General features: G+C 41.2%; 1 long non-coding RNA gene and 1 pseudogene across 1 annotated transcript in view; both read left to right on the top strand.

Moving 5' to 3' along the window:
* LOC143642565 (uncharacterized) overlaps positions 1 to 16,658 on the top strand; it is a 68,252-nt gene that overhangs the window by 40,260 nt on the left and 11,334 nt on the right. The window lies entirely within an intron of this gene.
* On the top strand, positions 78 to 2,967 carry LOC143683603 (ubiquitin-associated protein 1 pseudogene; annotated as a pseudogene).

The following is a 16,658-nucleotide window of genomic DNA, read 5'->3' as shown; positions in this document are numbered from 1 at the left end:
ACACATGAGAGAGTCATTGGAGGCCTGTGACATGCTGGATGATGCAGCCTCATCATAATGGTGTAACCAGTGTTAATTAAATGGCATTAGGGAAAGGAAGAGGCAAGAGGATCTACAGGCTCTCAGGAGGCATGGCATCATGAGAAATAGCAGCATTGCCACCTTTCTCTTGTGGAAAATAGGAAATTAGCCAGAAACAGCATATTTGATAATAATGAACAAGAAGAGATGGTGCCTGGGTACTACAAAAAGATCTCTACATATACTAGTTATCCCTTAAAGAGTTTTGTAAATATCTCTTCTCCACCCATTATTTCAAATCTTCATCAAGAAATCACTATACTGAGGAGGAGGGAAGTAGGACTTCAACATGGCGGCTGCAGTACTGACGGTGATCATGGTGACCGCCTAGCCTGGGGCAGGCAGAGTTGGAGGTGGTGGAGGTCGCTCTCCCTAGGGTCATCAGGAGCTCGGAGGGGGGCGAACCTAGGTGGCCAGCAGGCGCCAGCACTTTTTGGCTTCTGGGACAGCAGCAACAGCAGCAGTTCAGGTTCTACTTGACTTCTAAGAAGTTGGGTGCAGGTTGTCATAGGACTTTCAGTTACCTTGATGATGTCCCATTTAAGATAGGAGACAAATTCAAAACACTAGCTAAAGATGCTCTACCTATTGGCTTCTCCTTCCCTGATTGTTTGCAGGTTGTCAGAGAAGTACAGTCTGACTTCTCTTTGGAAAAGAAGACCATTGAATGGGCCGAAGATATTAAGAAAATCCAAGAAGCCCAGCAGGAAGCTGAGTGTAAAGCTGAGGAAGGAGAAGCTAAAGTGAATTATAAGGGTGGTCCAGAGGGTGATAGCAAAATTAGCTACTCCAAGACTCACAGTGCATCCACAATGCCACCACCCATCAATCCTATCCTTGCCAGCTTATAGTACAAAAGCATCTTCACCCGAACTCGGGTCAGCTGCAGTGCTGCAAAACAGAAAGTTCTCAGTCCACCCCACACAAAGACAGATTTCAGTCCTGCTGACTTTGAGTATGAGGAGGACTCATTTGATAATCTGGAGTTAAAAACTTTTGATGAGAAAGAAGAGTTGAGAAACATTCTGGTAGGAACCACTGGACCCATTATGGCTTAGATTTTAGACAATCACTTGCTCAGAGGTGCTCTGGGTCTGTGTTGCAGGATGAGGAAGTCTTGGCATCCTTGGAGTGGGCAACTCTAAATTTCAAAGCTCTTCACAAACCCAATGGCTTTATAACCTTACCACGGTGGGCAACTGTGAAAAGATGTCACTGTCTTCCAAAGTGTCCTTCCCCCCCATCCCTGCAGTAAGCAATATCAAATTTCTGTCCTTTCCCAAACTTGATTCTGATGACAGTAATCAGAAGACAGCCAAGCTGGTGAGTACTTTCCATACCACATCCTGTCTCCACAATGGCACATTCCGGAATTCCTAAAGTCTTCCACCCAGAGCAGTGCCGGTGAGTTCTATGGGAATTATACTCTTGGGCTTTCAGCTTTTTTGAACTTGGACAGTGGCACAGAGTTACCAGCTCTGTCCCCCTCCTCCCAGCTCCCTTCCCTCTCCATCTTGTCTGTGTGCACAGAAGAAGCATCACCTCCACATACAGGTCCCATAGTCACCTCTCCTAATTTCTCAGTGTCACAAGTGCCCAACACTCCCAGATGTCCCCAGGCCTATTATAAACTGCAGGCACTGTCCCCCAGTGAGCGGCAGTGTGTGGAGACCGTGGTCAACATGGGCTACTCATATGAGTGTGTCTCAAGAGCCATGAAGAAGAAAGGAGGGAATACTGAACAGATTCTCGACTATCTCTTTGCACACGGACAGCTCTGTGAGAAGGGTTTCCACTCTCTTTTAGTGGAACAGGCTCTGGAAATGCACCAGTGTTCAGAGGAAAAGATGATGGAGTTTCTTCAGTTAATGAGCAAATTTAAGGAAATGGGCTTTGAACTGAAAGACATTAAGGAAGTTTTGGTATTAAACAACAATGACCAGGACAATGCTTTGGAAGACCTCATGGCTCCGGTAGGAGCCAGCTGAGACCAGACCCTGCCCAGGCCCTGCCACGGAACCACCATCCCCAGAATGCCCTGCAGAGCCCACCTGTGGGCAAAGAGAAGGGGCACACTTCTGGATTTTCTTTTGGGGGAGGAAGGTCAGGTATGGAGACTGTGTTTGTCAGTCTCTGTGAGCCTAGGCCCTGAGCTGGGGAGAACGTGGGAAGACTTAGGCATGTGCAGACCGGTACAGCCAGGCTGGCTGCTGCATCCATGTTAAATGTATTTGTATTTTGAGAAGTATCCTTCCCCACCTCAGCCCACCAGAGACTGCCTTGGTCATTTTGGGATCTGTATATCCTCAGCCTAAACCTTGCCCAGCTCTCAAGTGTAATCGAAGAGATGGGATGGGAAAACTGGACTCAGTGCTGGTTTTGGGGCTGGATTACCCTTTTCCCCATCCCCCATGGGTAGACTGAACTTGATTCCATGTTCAGTGCAGCTGAAAGTTTCTTCCAGGGTTTTGTTTATTTTTTCCCCTTAAAGTCTCTTAGTGTTACACTGGTCCTGCAGTGTCTCTGAGGTGCAAAGAATGCCCTCTTCTGCCAGGCAGTCACCATGCTTACCTGCCCTAGCCTGTTTCTTTTGGTTTGGTTTGGACCACAGCCCTCTCCTACCCAGGGTTATAGAGTCCCTGCTCTAGGAAACAGTTGTCAGTTTAAGAAATCATCAGCCCCCTTCCCAGCACATTGTAAGGGAGAGAAAACAGGCCACAGTTTAGTTGCCTAGCACTAACCACCTCTTTTCTCCTTGGAGAACAGCCTCTCTCTCCAGCCCACTGCTTTAGGATAATACAATGAGTAACACTTAGTCATAGAAATCAGTCTCTTTGGTTTGCTTTTTATTATGTTGTAGATCATTAAAGATCTAAATACAAAGGATATGCAGTCTTGATGAATCTAAAGTAATTTGCTAACTATTTTGACTCTTCAGAGAACTGCTAATAAAAATCTAAAAGGTAAAAAAAAAAAAAAGAAATCACTATACCTCATGAATTTTGTAATATATTTTTTATAAAAGTATTGTATAGACAGGACCACCCAAAACATATTTGCCTAGGGCTGTATACACTTGCAGATACAATGTCTTCCTAGATCTCATATATGGGACCCCCCACCCATTCATCCCCCTTCCAGTATTCATACCCAATTTTCTTCTGCTCCATTCTCAGTTCATTTGGAATTTGATGAAGATGACTTCACCCCCAACCCAGAGGGTGAAACCCTGACTTAGGCCCAGGCCAATAAGCACATCTCATTCCTCTGGCCCAACAATTGGATCATGGATTGGCATGTGACTTGATCCCTGCATTTTTAAAGTGTAAGGGATAACTAAGGCTGAGAGAGGTCAGTACAGTTCCAAAGATACATCTAAACATAACTAGAAAGTCTATTAGTCCACTACAATCATTGCTTCTCACTGCTACATGGAGAAGCTGTGAAGGACTGGTTTTTGCTGTTGGATGCTTTTGGTGGGTTCCCACACAGTGTGTGATAATGCCCCCTCTTGGGCTTCTTCATAAAATCTTTATCACAATTTTAAGTACATGTTTGTTTGTTTACATGCTATTGCCTGCTAAGTTCCATGGTTACAGTTTCCATGTCTCCTTTATTCACTGCTACTATATTTGTAGTAGAATGGTGTTCAATAAATATTAGTTAAATCAATGAATGGATGAACAATTGCATGCACTCATGAATAAATGAATAAATAAACTGAAGTGTCTGAAGCAATGGAGAGACAAGTCAAACTGTGGTTTCCAGAAACAAAATCTGGATCCACCCCTTGAGGGAAAAATGAAAAATTCTTGGCACATACTTTTCCAATCCCTACTCCTTCGTCTTTGTAAATCATCACTCATCAATCATGTGAGACTTTTTGCTGAGTCTGGGGACAGTTTCAGAATCCTTAGTCCAGCAACGTCTCATAATGAATTGGAAGAGGTAAGAAAGATAAAACTTTTTTTTTTGCCATGCTTTTCCTGAGGTAATAGGATGCAAGAGAAAGTTGCTCACTGTGGCAGTTATAAAACATGGCCTCCAATTTTTTGACATTCCTCCTATTTAGCAGAGGGATCTATGTCCTCTCCCCTTGAATCTTGGCTCTGGGAATGCTTGACCAATAGGATATGGCAGAAATGATGTACCAGTTTCCAGGTCCAGGCTTTAAGAAAACCAGAAGCCTCTAATTCCTGTTTCTTGGGATGCTCACTGCTGAAATATAGTCACCATGCTGTGAGGAAGCCCAAGCTGTTTTGTGGAGAGGTCCATATGGAAAAGAACCAGCAACCAGCATCTACTTGTCAGCCATGTGAGTGAACATTCTTGGAAATGGATCCTTCAACCTCAGTGAACCTGTCCCAAATGACATTGCATAGAGTGAAGATAAGCTGTTCCTTCTGTGCCCAGCCCAAATTGCATACTCATGAGAAAAATAAATGGTTCTGTTTTACACCACTAAGTTTGGGGTGGTTTGTTAGGGAGCAATAGTAACTGGAACACTTACCAAACTTCAGCCTCAACTCTCCCACTATGGTTCAATCCCCATAATCAAGTTCTGTCTCTATTTCCCTTCTCAACATGCCAGGTGCCCTTCTGAGTCTGCAGCCTCGAGAGACAGCGTAAATCTTATCCCAAACAGAGGAATGGAGGGAAGGGCTGATTCTGTTCCCTGTGTCCCTCATCCCTTAGAAGGATTGCTTTGCTAGGGAACCCCTTCCTCCTGTCCTCCCCAGCAGCCCATGCAGAGACTCCAGGCAGGACCTTGCATGTTTTGTGACAGATTGCAGTTATTGAGCTTAGAAATGAAATCTAGGTGTCACTTCAAGCCAGTCTCCAGCCCCTTCATTCCCATGGTTGTATCTGTCAGACCCTCAGCAGAGAACTCACCCTTGTGTCTTTGTTGGGGAAGTTGTGGGCTGTGTCCAATTCACTGCTTCCCTGCTGTGCCCTGTCATTCCTTGTTGATGCAGATTCAGGAGAGCCATTTCTGAAGTCTGCTAAGTAGTTCTGAAACATGTTTAGATGCTCTTTACCTGCTTGGATGAGCCAGGACTGCCTCATTAATCTGACAAACTGTTGGAAACAACTTCCTTGATTCCCTCCTCCTGACATTGGGCACCAGCCGCCTCTTCACCTCAAGGACACTTTGGATTTTAGGAGGCCGACGGGACCTGGCTTCGGAGTCAGACAAATATGAGTTAAAATTCCAAAGAATTAATGATATGAATCCTTCACATTCTGTGATTCGGGGCAGGGCATGTCACCTCCAGATCCTGGGTTTCACCACAGGGTAATACCAGCTGTATTATCACAGAGTTGCTATGAAGAAATGAGATAAAGCACACAACCCACATTTTAGCTGGGCCCTCCAACCCTTGAGGTTGACTCAAGATGAGCCCAGTTCTCCCACTTCTCCATCATGTTTACCTCTGATTCTGGATTTCTGGTGTCTCCAACTCGAGAGGTGGCGTGGTTCACTGGTTAAGAGATTAGACTTTGGATCCAAAGTTACTGACTTGGACTCTCAGCTCTCCATTCAATTTAACCTCTCTGGGTCTCAGTTTCCTTATCTGTAAAATGGAGATGATGATGATGATACCACATACCTGTTAAGGATGTTAGAGATCATACAAAGTAACTGTATATAAAACATGTAGAACATTTATAACACTATACTATTGCTCTGCATTGCGTTGATTCAGATGTGAAATCCCACGACTTCCCTAATTGCCACACATAAACTACCACTCAAATCCCATGTGAGTATGGTAGAGCTTATAAAAAAACATTTGGGTGCAGTGGATAGAGGAGCGGTTTACTGCTTATTACATACAAATAGCCTGAAATTGATCTTTAGAGATGGACTTAAAAAAACTGAACTTCTAGACAAGATGTTCTTAAACTTCATTGGGTAGCTAAGGGGGACATTCTGGAGATAATTTCTCTTCCTGGGGAGGTTTTACACTGTGCTTTGTGGAGGCTCAGGGTCTGCTTTAGGTAGCTGGGGGAAGGTCCACTCTGCAGGGCCCTGTCCCACCCCTCTCCAACCCAAGCAATGCTACTTGGGTCTGTTTTACATCTTGCACTTTTCCTTCATGAATTTTGCTTCACAGAAAGGATTCTATGGCAAGATAATAATGATAGCAATGTATTTTTCAAAACGACAATAAAATAAAAAATTAAAAAATAAAACCCTCAAAAAGCGACCACCAGATGAGATGTCTAATTGCCATCACACATGCCATCCTTTCCCCTACAGCACCCCGCTGTGCTATGTTGTTAGTCCTCGGCTCTCCACCTCAGACGGTAAGCTGCACAAGAACTTGGTTCTTCATGGTTTTCCCAGCATCTGGCGCAGAGGAGATACCCCCGCAAACGTGGAGGAAGGAAACTTGCTGGGATCTTAAGGCTCCCCTGGCAGACCCAGGAAACCAGGGGTGTGGAGGCTTGAAACAGGGGCCCTGTCCACTGCAACGTGGATGGTGGCTTCTGCCTGGGGCTCTCTTCCTGCAGCAAAGGAGAGTAGGGTCTGCTTCCTCTTATTTGTATTTACCTAAAAAGCACAACAGTCTCTGCCTCTGGAAGCCTCTTAATTGCAGCTTTATAAAGAGGCTCCATATGCAGAAAAGGGGGAAATTAATTGGCCTTCCAGGGAGCAGATGAATGCAGTGCTGGTAATTGAATTTCACAATGAATGCCTCTCTCTGGGTGGCTTGCGTGATCTGGAATAGATATTTGAAGTTTTCCTCATGTGAATAGTTGGGCTCTTCGAGGTTTACATTTTCTGGGTGGGTATTACTCATTGACACTTACATCTCTGGCAAGATGAAGCAAAATTTACACTGGCTTAGAAATTCTAAAATGATAAGAGGGAAAGAGGAGTGCAAGGTGGGGTGGAGCAGAAAAAAACCTGGCCTCATATTAAGATGCAACTTGACATCCTTTGCAAAAGCTGGAAGAGCCAATTCAGAGACTATTGCTCAAATGCTGCCTCAGAGTGAAGGGGCAGACCCAGCTGGTAGGTAAAATGCCTGGGGAATTTGTTCCAAAATGAGTTGTGATAGGTGAGATCAGGGGAGACAAGGAATACACAGGTAAAGACTTAACCTGTTGGTCTTCTGTGTTAACAAAATAGTTACCAGCAAATCACCCTGACCTGAAGGACGTGCAAGTTTCGGTTTGCCAAGGCTGCTGGAATGCAATATACCAGAAATGAGTTGACTCTTTCAGAGCATATTTATTAGGTTGCAAATGTATAGTTCAAAGGCCATAAAAATGTCCAAACTGGACGGGACACGGTGGCTCAGCAGGCAGAGTTCTTGCCTCTCATGCCAGAGACCCGGGTTTGATTCCCAGTGCCTACCCATGCCAAAAAAAAAAAAATGTTCAAACTAAGGCATCCACTATAATAGGATACCTTTGACTGAAGAAAGACCCATGGCATCTGGGGTTCCTCTGTCTCTTGGGAAGGCACATGGTGACATCTGCTGGCCCTCCTCTCCTGGGTTGGTTTCAAAATGGCTCTCACAGCTCCTGTGGGTCCTTCGGACTACTCCTGGGAGTGTTTTCTCTCTCTCTTAGCTTCTCTCAATTCAGTTCTCTCCAAAATGTCTCTCCCTTAAAGGACTCCAGCAAGTTGATTAATCTTGCTGGTTAATTACCTTGAATGGATGGGGTCACATCTCCATGGAAACAACCTAATCAAAAGGTCCCGACCACAATAGATCTTCATCCACAAGAATGTATTAGAAGAACGTGGTTTTTCTGGGGTACATAACGGTTTCAAACCAGCACAACTCCCCAACCATCACCAGGGTGAGTATCAGACATTTTGAATTTCTAATCTCTAGATCAGCACTACCCAGTAGAACTATAATATGAGCTACAAACGTGAGCCACATATATAATTTTAAAATTTTCTGGTAGACACATTAAAAAAGTAGCAAACAGGTGATATCAATTTAATAATATATTTTATTTAACCCAATATATAAAAAATATCATTTCAACATATAATCAGTATAAAAATTATTACTGAGACATTTTATTCTTGTACTAAGTCTTTGAAACCCAGTGCTTTTTTTTTAGATTTCAGCACATCTCAATTCACACTGGACATATTTCAACACACATGTGGCTACAAATTGAACTTCCAGGTGTAGTTTTTTCTACAGGCAATGAAGTTAAGATGTGGCAAATCAAATCAGGGCAGGTCTGAACCCATATTACTGGAGGCCTTTCAAAAAAAAGAAACCGGAAGCCAGAAGTCAGAGAAACACAAGAGGAACTAGAAGCGACAAGTGAGTGAAAAGCAGAAGAGCATATGGAGAGAGAGAGAGATTGAGAGAGAGCTAAGGAACCCGAGCATGGCAGCTAGTCAGCACCCGAATGCTACATACGAACTTTTGGGAGAAAGCCTGATCTTGCTGATGCCTTGATTTTGCTGATGCCTTGATTTTGGACTCCTAGCCTCCAAAAGTGTAAGCCAATAAACCCCTCTTGTGTAAGCCAACCAATTTTGTGGTATTTGTCATAGCAAGCTGCAAACCGAGATCGGGAGTGACTGCTACTGGCTATGGGATTTCTTTTGGGGGATGATTCACAAGTTTGCAAATATAGTAAAAGTCACTGAACTGTACACTTTAGTTTTTTAGTTCCCCCCCCACACGGGCAGGCACTGGGAATCGAACCTGGGTCTCCAGAATGGCAGGCAAGAATTCTGCCACTGAGCCACCATCACACCACCCTGAACCATACACTTTAAATTAGTAAATTTCATGGTATATGGATTATATCCCAATAAAATAATACATGTATTTGGAAAACAATGAGACATTGGAAAACTAAAAATGATAAAAATCTGGACAACGTAAAAATAATAATATAAATTAAAAAAATAGAGTAAAAAGAGTGGAGGCAAGAGTTCCAATCTCATTTTCAAAGGAGGGAAATACTGTCAAAACTGAAACATATGGTTTAAAATAAAAACAGGACAATCACAACTTCGATGTTTTTGTAATCTCTCTCCTTTATAAATTTAGAGGGATAATTTAAGATATTATCTCTTGAAGTACTGAGCTGTTTGGCTTTCAACAGTTCCTTTAGTTCCAAGTTTTTTCTTCCTAGAAATTATAATATAATAAATGTAACACTTTATAATTAATTTTTGAATCTATACTATAATGTCATTTTAGTAAAAGTATTTCTAGCTCATTCCCCTAATTTTATATTGGCATGGAAATATTTTTCAAATAATGTTTATCATTTGCAATTTCTGGGCTATAGAATTCAGTGTGTTTTTTTTTCCACTTTTGTCTTCACCCTTTCCTGCATTATTTGAATTCCTCATAATAGGTTTGTACCATTTCCCCAAAACAATAGAGTGAATTTTCTAATTGACTGGAAGCAAATATGCCAAGATAGACCAGGATAGTTGAAAAATGGATTTTTGCTATTTTTTCTTTATATTTTTCTATATTTTGAAAACCCTTTCCCCCTATCCTCACCAAAGGGAACAAGTCTAACCCTTAGGTAAGACATGAGGGAAAATGATTACGGGGTTTATAAGTGGAAAATGATTAAATATCCTTTGGCACAAAACCTCCTGAACATCTGCATTCCAGAGAACAGCAGCTATGTTGGTACAAAAGCTGTGACTTAGATATCTGGTCTGACTTCCCCAAGAGCAGGAGAAGATCCCTCGGTCCTAGAACAGCAAAGGTCCACTGCCAGAGATAGGGCTAATAATGGCTGCAGCCAGAACCAGCAGTACTAATGGACATGGGAAAGCCCCCCACCCGTGTCATAGCGCCACCTTCTGTAGGGGAGGAGCAACAGCAACATTGCTCCTGCCAATATTGTTGGTGCTGGATGAGTTGGGTGAGTTGTAGTTTTTATTTAAAGAAATACAAGAGAATATACAGCATTTGCTCCCTGCAAGTTGAGGGGTAGTTTACAACTATTCCATATCAGGCATTACAGGTTGCAAGTCCACTATCACATCCATTATTTCATTTAATCCTTTTAAACATCCAATGGGGAAGGCAAGGATCATAATCCATAGTTTATGGATGAGAAAACCAAGGTTCAGAGGATTCAATGACTAGTTCAAGAACACACAGCTAGTACAGGATTTGAAGCCAGCTCTGTCTATGACACTGTGGTGTCCAGGACAGACATCAAGGTTAGGAATGGCCACATTGGGAGTTTAGAAAGAAAATTTAGCCAAAGGGACAGGTGAGCATGAATTGTGCATCTAAAGTGGGTGTGGGTCTGGAGTTCAGTTCTGTGAGTTCCAGGGAGCTCTCTGATAGTAAAGCTTTGCTTCATTCTTTACTCACTGTGCTGGTTTGAAGCAGTCCTGTACCCCAGAAAAGGCCATGTTCTTTTAACCCATCCCTGTTGGAACAGACCTTTTGTGGGTGGGACCTTTTGATTAGGTCATTTTAATTGAGATATGACCCAGCCTATTCAAGATGTGTCTTAATCCTTTACTGGAGTCCTTTACAGGAGAATAAAAGACAGAAAAGCCAACAGAGCTTGGAGAGAGAAAAACGCCCTGGAGATGCTAAGAGAGGGCTCACAAAAGCTCAGAGAGAAAGGTCACTGAAACCAGGAGCTGAAAGCAATGAATCCTGGGAGCGAAGGACCAGCAGATGCTGGCCTTGTGTCTTCCCAGGAGATAGAGGAACCCCAGATGTCAGCAGCCTTTCTTCAGAGAAGGTATCTTTCTCTTGATACCTTAATTTGGATCTTTTTACAGCTTTAGAACTGTAAATTTGTCAACTAATAAAAGCCAACCCATTTCTGGTATATTGCATCCCAGCAGCTCTAGCAAACCAGAATACTCACCCACAGCTCTCATGGTCAGTTCCACAGACAATGTCCACAGTTCAAGTTATTTGAGCTTGGCAATTTGAAGCCATTAAAACCAGCCTACAACCTCTCCTCTGTCTCTACCACGCCCCCAGCAGGGAGAGTCTGCCAAAGTTAAAGGTGCCGCAACATCTTTTGCTGGTGGGACCTGCAGGCAGACAAGCACCACATACTGGGCAGAATAAGAAAAACAGAGCCCAGAGACTTCACAGGAAAGTCTTTTAACCTGCTGTGTCTCACCCCCAGGGAAACCTGACGCAGGTGACTCCTTCCCCCTGATAGGAGGTCAGTTTAGTCTGGGAAACCTCGGCTGGAGTCTATAATGCCTATGCAGACAGTCCTAAGGGTGGGGAGGGAAAAGGCACCATACAAGCAGGGCAAGAAACAAGAAAACAAGAACTGAAAAATTATCCTCTGTTAAACAAAACCTAAGCTAGAGGTCCAGAAAAAGCAGAACTGAAGGTCAAAGAACAGATAGACAACAAATTCATCTAGCAAGAAAACCCTAGGTAAGAGAAGTGAAAGCAATCTCCAGAATAAACTAATTAAGGTAATTAAATGTCTAGACGCCAGCAAAAAATAACAAATCACACTAGGAAAATTGAAGATATGGCCCAGTCAAAAGAACAAATCAATAGTTCAAATGAGATACAGGAGCTGAAACAATTAATTCAGAATATACGAACAGACATAGAAAACCTCATCAAAAACCAAATCAATGAATTGAGGGAGAATATGAAGAAGGCAAGGAATGAACTAAAAGAAGAAATGGAAAGTCTGAAAAAAAAATCACAGAACTTATGGGAATGAAAGGTACAGTAGAAGAGATGAAAAAAAAAACAATGGAAACCTACAATGGTAGATTTCAAGAGACAGAGGTTAGGATTAGTGAACTGGAGGATGGAACATCTGAAATCCAACAAGATACAGAAACTATAGGGAAAAAAATGGAAAAATATGAGCAGGGACTCAGGGAATTGAATGATAATATGAAGTGCACAAATATGTGGGTGTCCTGGAAGGAGGAGAGAAGGGAAAAGGAGGAGAAAAACTAATGGAAGAAATTATCACCGAGAATTTCCCAATGCTTATGAAAGACCTAAAATGACAGATCCAAGAAGTACAGCGTACCCCAAAGAGAATAGATCCAAATAGACATTCTCCAAGACACTTACTAGTCAGAATCTCAGAGGTCAAAGAGAAAGAGAGGATCTTGAAAGCAGCAAGAGAAAAGCAATCCATCACATACAAGGGAAACCCAATAAGACTATGTGTAGATTTCTCAGTAGAAACCATGGAGGTGAGAAGACAGTGGGATGATATATTTAAATTACTAAAAGAAAAAAACTGTCAACCATGAATTCTATACCCAGCAAAATTGTCCTTCAAAAATGAGGGAGAAATTAAAACATTTTCAGACAAAAAATCACTGAGAGAATTTGTGACCAAGAGACCAGCTCTACAAGAAATACTAAAGGGAGCACTAGAGACAGGTACGAAAACACAAAAGAAAGAGGTGTGGAGAAGAGTGTAGGAAGAAGGAAAATTAGATATGACATATAAAATCCAAAAGGCAACATGGTAGAAGAAAGTGCTACCCATACAGTAATAACACTAAATGTTAATGGATTAAACTCCCTAATCCAAAGACATAGACTGGCAGAATGGATTAAAAAACAGGATCCTTCTATATGCTGTCTACAGGAAACACATCTTAGACCCAAAGATAAACATAGGTTGAAATTGAAAGGTTGGGAAAAGATATTTCATGCGAATAACAACCAGAAAAGAGCAGGAGTAGCTATACTAATATCCAACAAATTAGAATTCAAATGCAAAACAGTTAAAAGAGACAAAGAAGGATACTATCTACTGATAAAAGGAACAATTCAACATGAAGACATAACAATCATAAATATTTATGCACTGAACCAGAATGCCTCACAATACATGAGGCAAACACTGCAAACACTGAAAAGGGAAATAGACACATCTACCATAATAGTTGGAGACTTCAATTCCCCACTCTCATCGATGGACAGAACATCTAGACAGAGGATCAATAAAGAAACAGAGAATTTGAATATTACAATAAATGAGCTAGACTTAACAGATATTTATAGAACATTACACCCCACAACAGCAGGATACACCTTTTTCTCAAGTGCTCATGGATCATTCTCAAAGACAGACCATATGCTGGGTCATAAAGCAAGTCTCAACAAATTTAAAAAGATTGAAATCATACAAAACACTTTCTCAGATCATAAAGGAATGAAGTTGGAAATCAATAATAGGCAGGGCACCAGAAAATTCACAAATATATATGTGGAGGCTCAACAACACACTCTTAAACAACCAGTGGCTCAAGGAAGAAATTACAAGAGAAATCAGTAAATATCTTGAGGCAAATGAAAATGAAAACACAACATATCAAAACTTATGGGATGCAGCAAAGGCAGTGCTGAGAGGGAAATTTATTGCCCTAAATGCCTATATCAAAAAAGAAGAAAGGGCAAAAATCCAGGAATTGACTGTCCACTTGGAAGAACTGGAGAAAGAACAGCAAACTAACCCCAAAGCAAGCCAAAGGAAAGAAATAACAAAGATTAGAGCAGAAATGAATGAAATTGAGAACATGAAAACAATTGAGAAAATCAATAAAACCAGAAGCTGGTTCTATGAGAAAATCAATAAGACTGGTGGACCCTTAGCAAGATTGACAAAAAGAAGAAGAGAGAGGATGCAAATAAATAAGATCAGAAATGGAAGAGGAGACATATCCACTGACCCCACAGAAATAAAGGAAGTAATAACAGGATACTATGACCAACTTTATGCTAATAAATACAACAATGTAGATGAAACGGACAACTTCCTAGAAAGGCATGAACAACCAACTTTGACTCAAGAGGAAGTAGATGACCTCAGCAAACCAATCACAAGTAAAGAAATTGAATCAGTCATTAAAAAGCTTCCCAAAAAGAAAAGTCCAGGACCAGACGGCTTCTCATGTGAATTCTACCAAACATTCCAGAAAGAATTAGTACCAATCCTGCTCAAACTCTTCAAAAAAACTGAAGTGGAGGGAAAGCTACCTAATTCATTCTGTGAAGCCAACATCACCCTCACACCAAAACCAGAAAAAGATATTACAAAAAAAGAAAACTACAGACCAATCTCTCCAATGAATATAGATGCAAAAATCCTCAACAATGTTCTTTGTACAAGTCCTTTACATCCTTAGTTGATTCTTTTAGTTGCTATTCTGAATGGAATTTTTCTTAACTGACTCCTCAGCTAGGTCATTGCCTGTGTATAGAAATGTTACTGATTTTTTTAAAAACTTTTTAAATTAAAAAAAAATTGACAACAAAGAAACGCAAACATTCTTAACATATGATCATTCCATTCTATATATATAATTACATTCTACATATAATGATATTGTAATTCACAATATCATCACATAGTTGTGTATTCACCATCATGATCATTTCTTAGAACATCTGCATCAACTCAGAAAAAGCAATAAAAAGAAGACAGTAAAAAGTTCATACATACCATAACCCTTACCCCTCCCCTTCACCGATTACCAGCATTTCAATCTACCAAATTTATTCTAACATTTGTTCCCCCTATTATTTATTTATTTTTAATCCATATGTTTTACTTGACCATCGATAAGGTAGACAAAAGGAGCATCAGACAGAAGGACCTCACAACCACACAGTCACACTGTGACAGCCATATGATCATACATTTATCTTCAAGAAACATGGGCACCGGAGCACAGCTCCACATTTTCAGGCAGTTCCCTCCAGCCTCTCCATTACATCTTGACTAACAAGGTGATATCTATTTAATGCATAAGAATAACCTCCAGGATAACCTCCCAACTCTGTTTGGAATCTCTCAGCCACTGACACTTTATTTTGTCTCATTTCACACTTCCCCCTTTTGGTCGAGAAGATTTTCTCAATCCCTTGATGCTGAGTTCCAGCTCATTCCAGGATTTCTGTCCCACATTTCCAGGAAGGTCCACACCCCTGGGAGACATGTCCCACATAGAGAGGGGGAGAGCAGTGAGTTTGCTTGTTGTGTTGGCTGAGAGAGAGAAACCACATCTGAATAACAGAAGAGGCTCTCTTGGGGGTGACTCTTAAGCCTAATTTTAAGTAGGCTTGACCTATCCTTTGTGGGATTAAGTTTCATATGAACAAACCCCAAGATTGGAGGCTCACCCTATTGCGTCGTTGACTGCCCCCACTGCCTGTGAGAATATCAAGAATTCTCCACTCAGCGAAGTTGAATTTTCCCCCTTTCTCACCATTCCCCCTACAGGACTCTGCAAATACTTCCTTATTCACTGTTCAAATTGCTCTGGGATTTATTTGTGCGTCACTCTGTACAAACCTACAAAATCTCATGCCCTATGCAAGGTTTCAAGTAATATGGTGTACGATTAAGCTGTCCACATAAGTTATATTAGGAAATGCACTAGTTGAAATATAAATTTTGTACCAAATAAACATTTTTTGTTTGTCTCACACATACATTAAAGTTTTGAAATATTAATTACCATCTATTTTCAACACCTTGCATTATTGCCATTGTTTTGTTCTTCCTCATGCAGAAACATTTTAAAATTTGCACACTTAGTCACTATCATTATACACTCTAGGCATTACTAGATTATACCATCTCAGTCTTTATTGTCTATCTTTCCTTCTGATTTCATTTGTGCCCCAGGCCTCCTCCCTCTATCATTCTCACATTCCACTTCATTCAGTGTTCTAACATTATTGTATTACAGTTAGGTTATATTGTGCTATCCATTTTTGAATTTTTACAATCAGTCCTGTTGCACAATCTGTATCCCTTCACTCCAATTACCCAATAGCTATCATATTTCTGTCTCCTGATAGTCTCTGTTACCAACTGAAATTCTCCAAGTTCATTCGTTAATGTCAGTTCATATCAGTGAGACCATACGGTATTTGTCCTTTTGTTTCTGGCTAATCTCATTCAGCATAATGTCCTTAAGGTCCATCCATGTTACATGCTTCATAACTTTATTCTGTCTTACAGCTGCATAATATATTCCATCGTATGTATATACCACAGTTTGCTTAGCCACTCGTCTGTTAATGGACATTTTGGCTGTTTCTATCTCTTAGCAATTGTAAATAATGCTGCTATAAACATTGGTGTGCAAATGCCCGTTTGTGTCCATGCCCTCATGTTCTCTGAGTAAATACCTAGCCATGGTATTGCTGGATCATATGGCAATTCTATACTTAGCTTCCTGAGGAACCACCACATTGTCTCCCACAGTGGTTGCACCATTTGACATTCCCACCAACAGTGGATAAGTGTGCCTCTTTCTCCAGATCCTCTCCAGCACTTGACGTTTTCTGTTTTATTGATAATGGCCTTTCTGAAGGGTGTGAGATGAGATATCTCATTGTGGTTTTGATTTGCATTTCCCTAATAGCCCCGGAAGTTGAACATCTTTTCATGTGCCTTTTGGCCATTTGTATTTCCTCTTCTGAGAAGTGTCTGTTCAAGTCTTTTTCCCATTTTGTAATTGGATTGGCTGTCTTTTTGTTGTTGAGTTGAGCAATCTCTTTATAAATTCTGGATACTAGACCTTTATCTGATATGTCATTTCCAAATATTGTCTCCCATTGTGT

Source organism: Tamandua tetradactyla, chromosome 1 (assembly GCF_023851605.1).
Source record: "Tamandua tetradactyla isolate mTamTet1 chromosome 1, mTamTet1.pri, whole genome shotgun sequence".
NCBI classification, from domain to species: domain Eukaryota; kingdom Metazoa; phylum Chordata; class Mammalia; order Pilosa; family Myrmecophagidae; genus Tamandua; species Tamandua tetradactyla.
The sequence above is the reverse complement of the archived record's forward strand: the minus strand, read 5'-3'. Positions and strand labels throughout refer to the sequence as shown.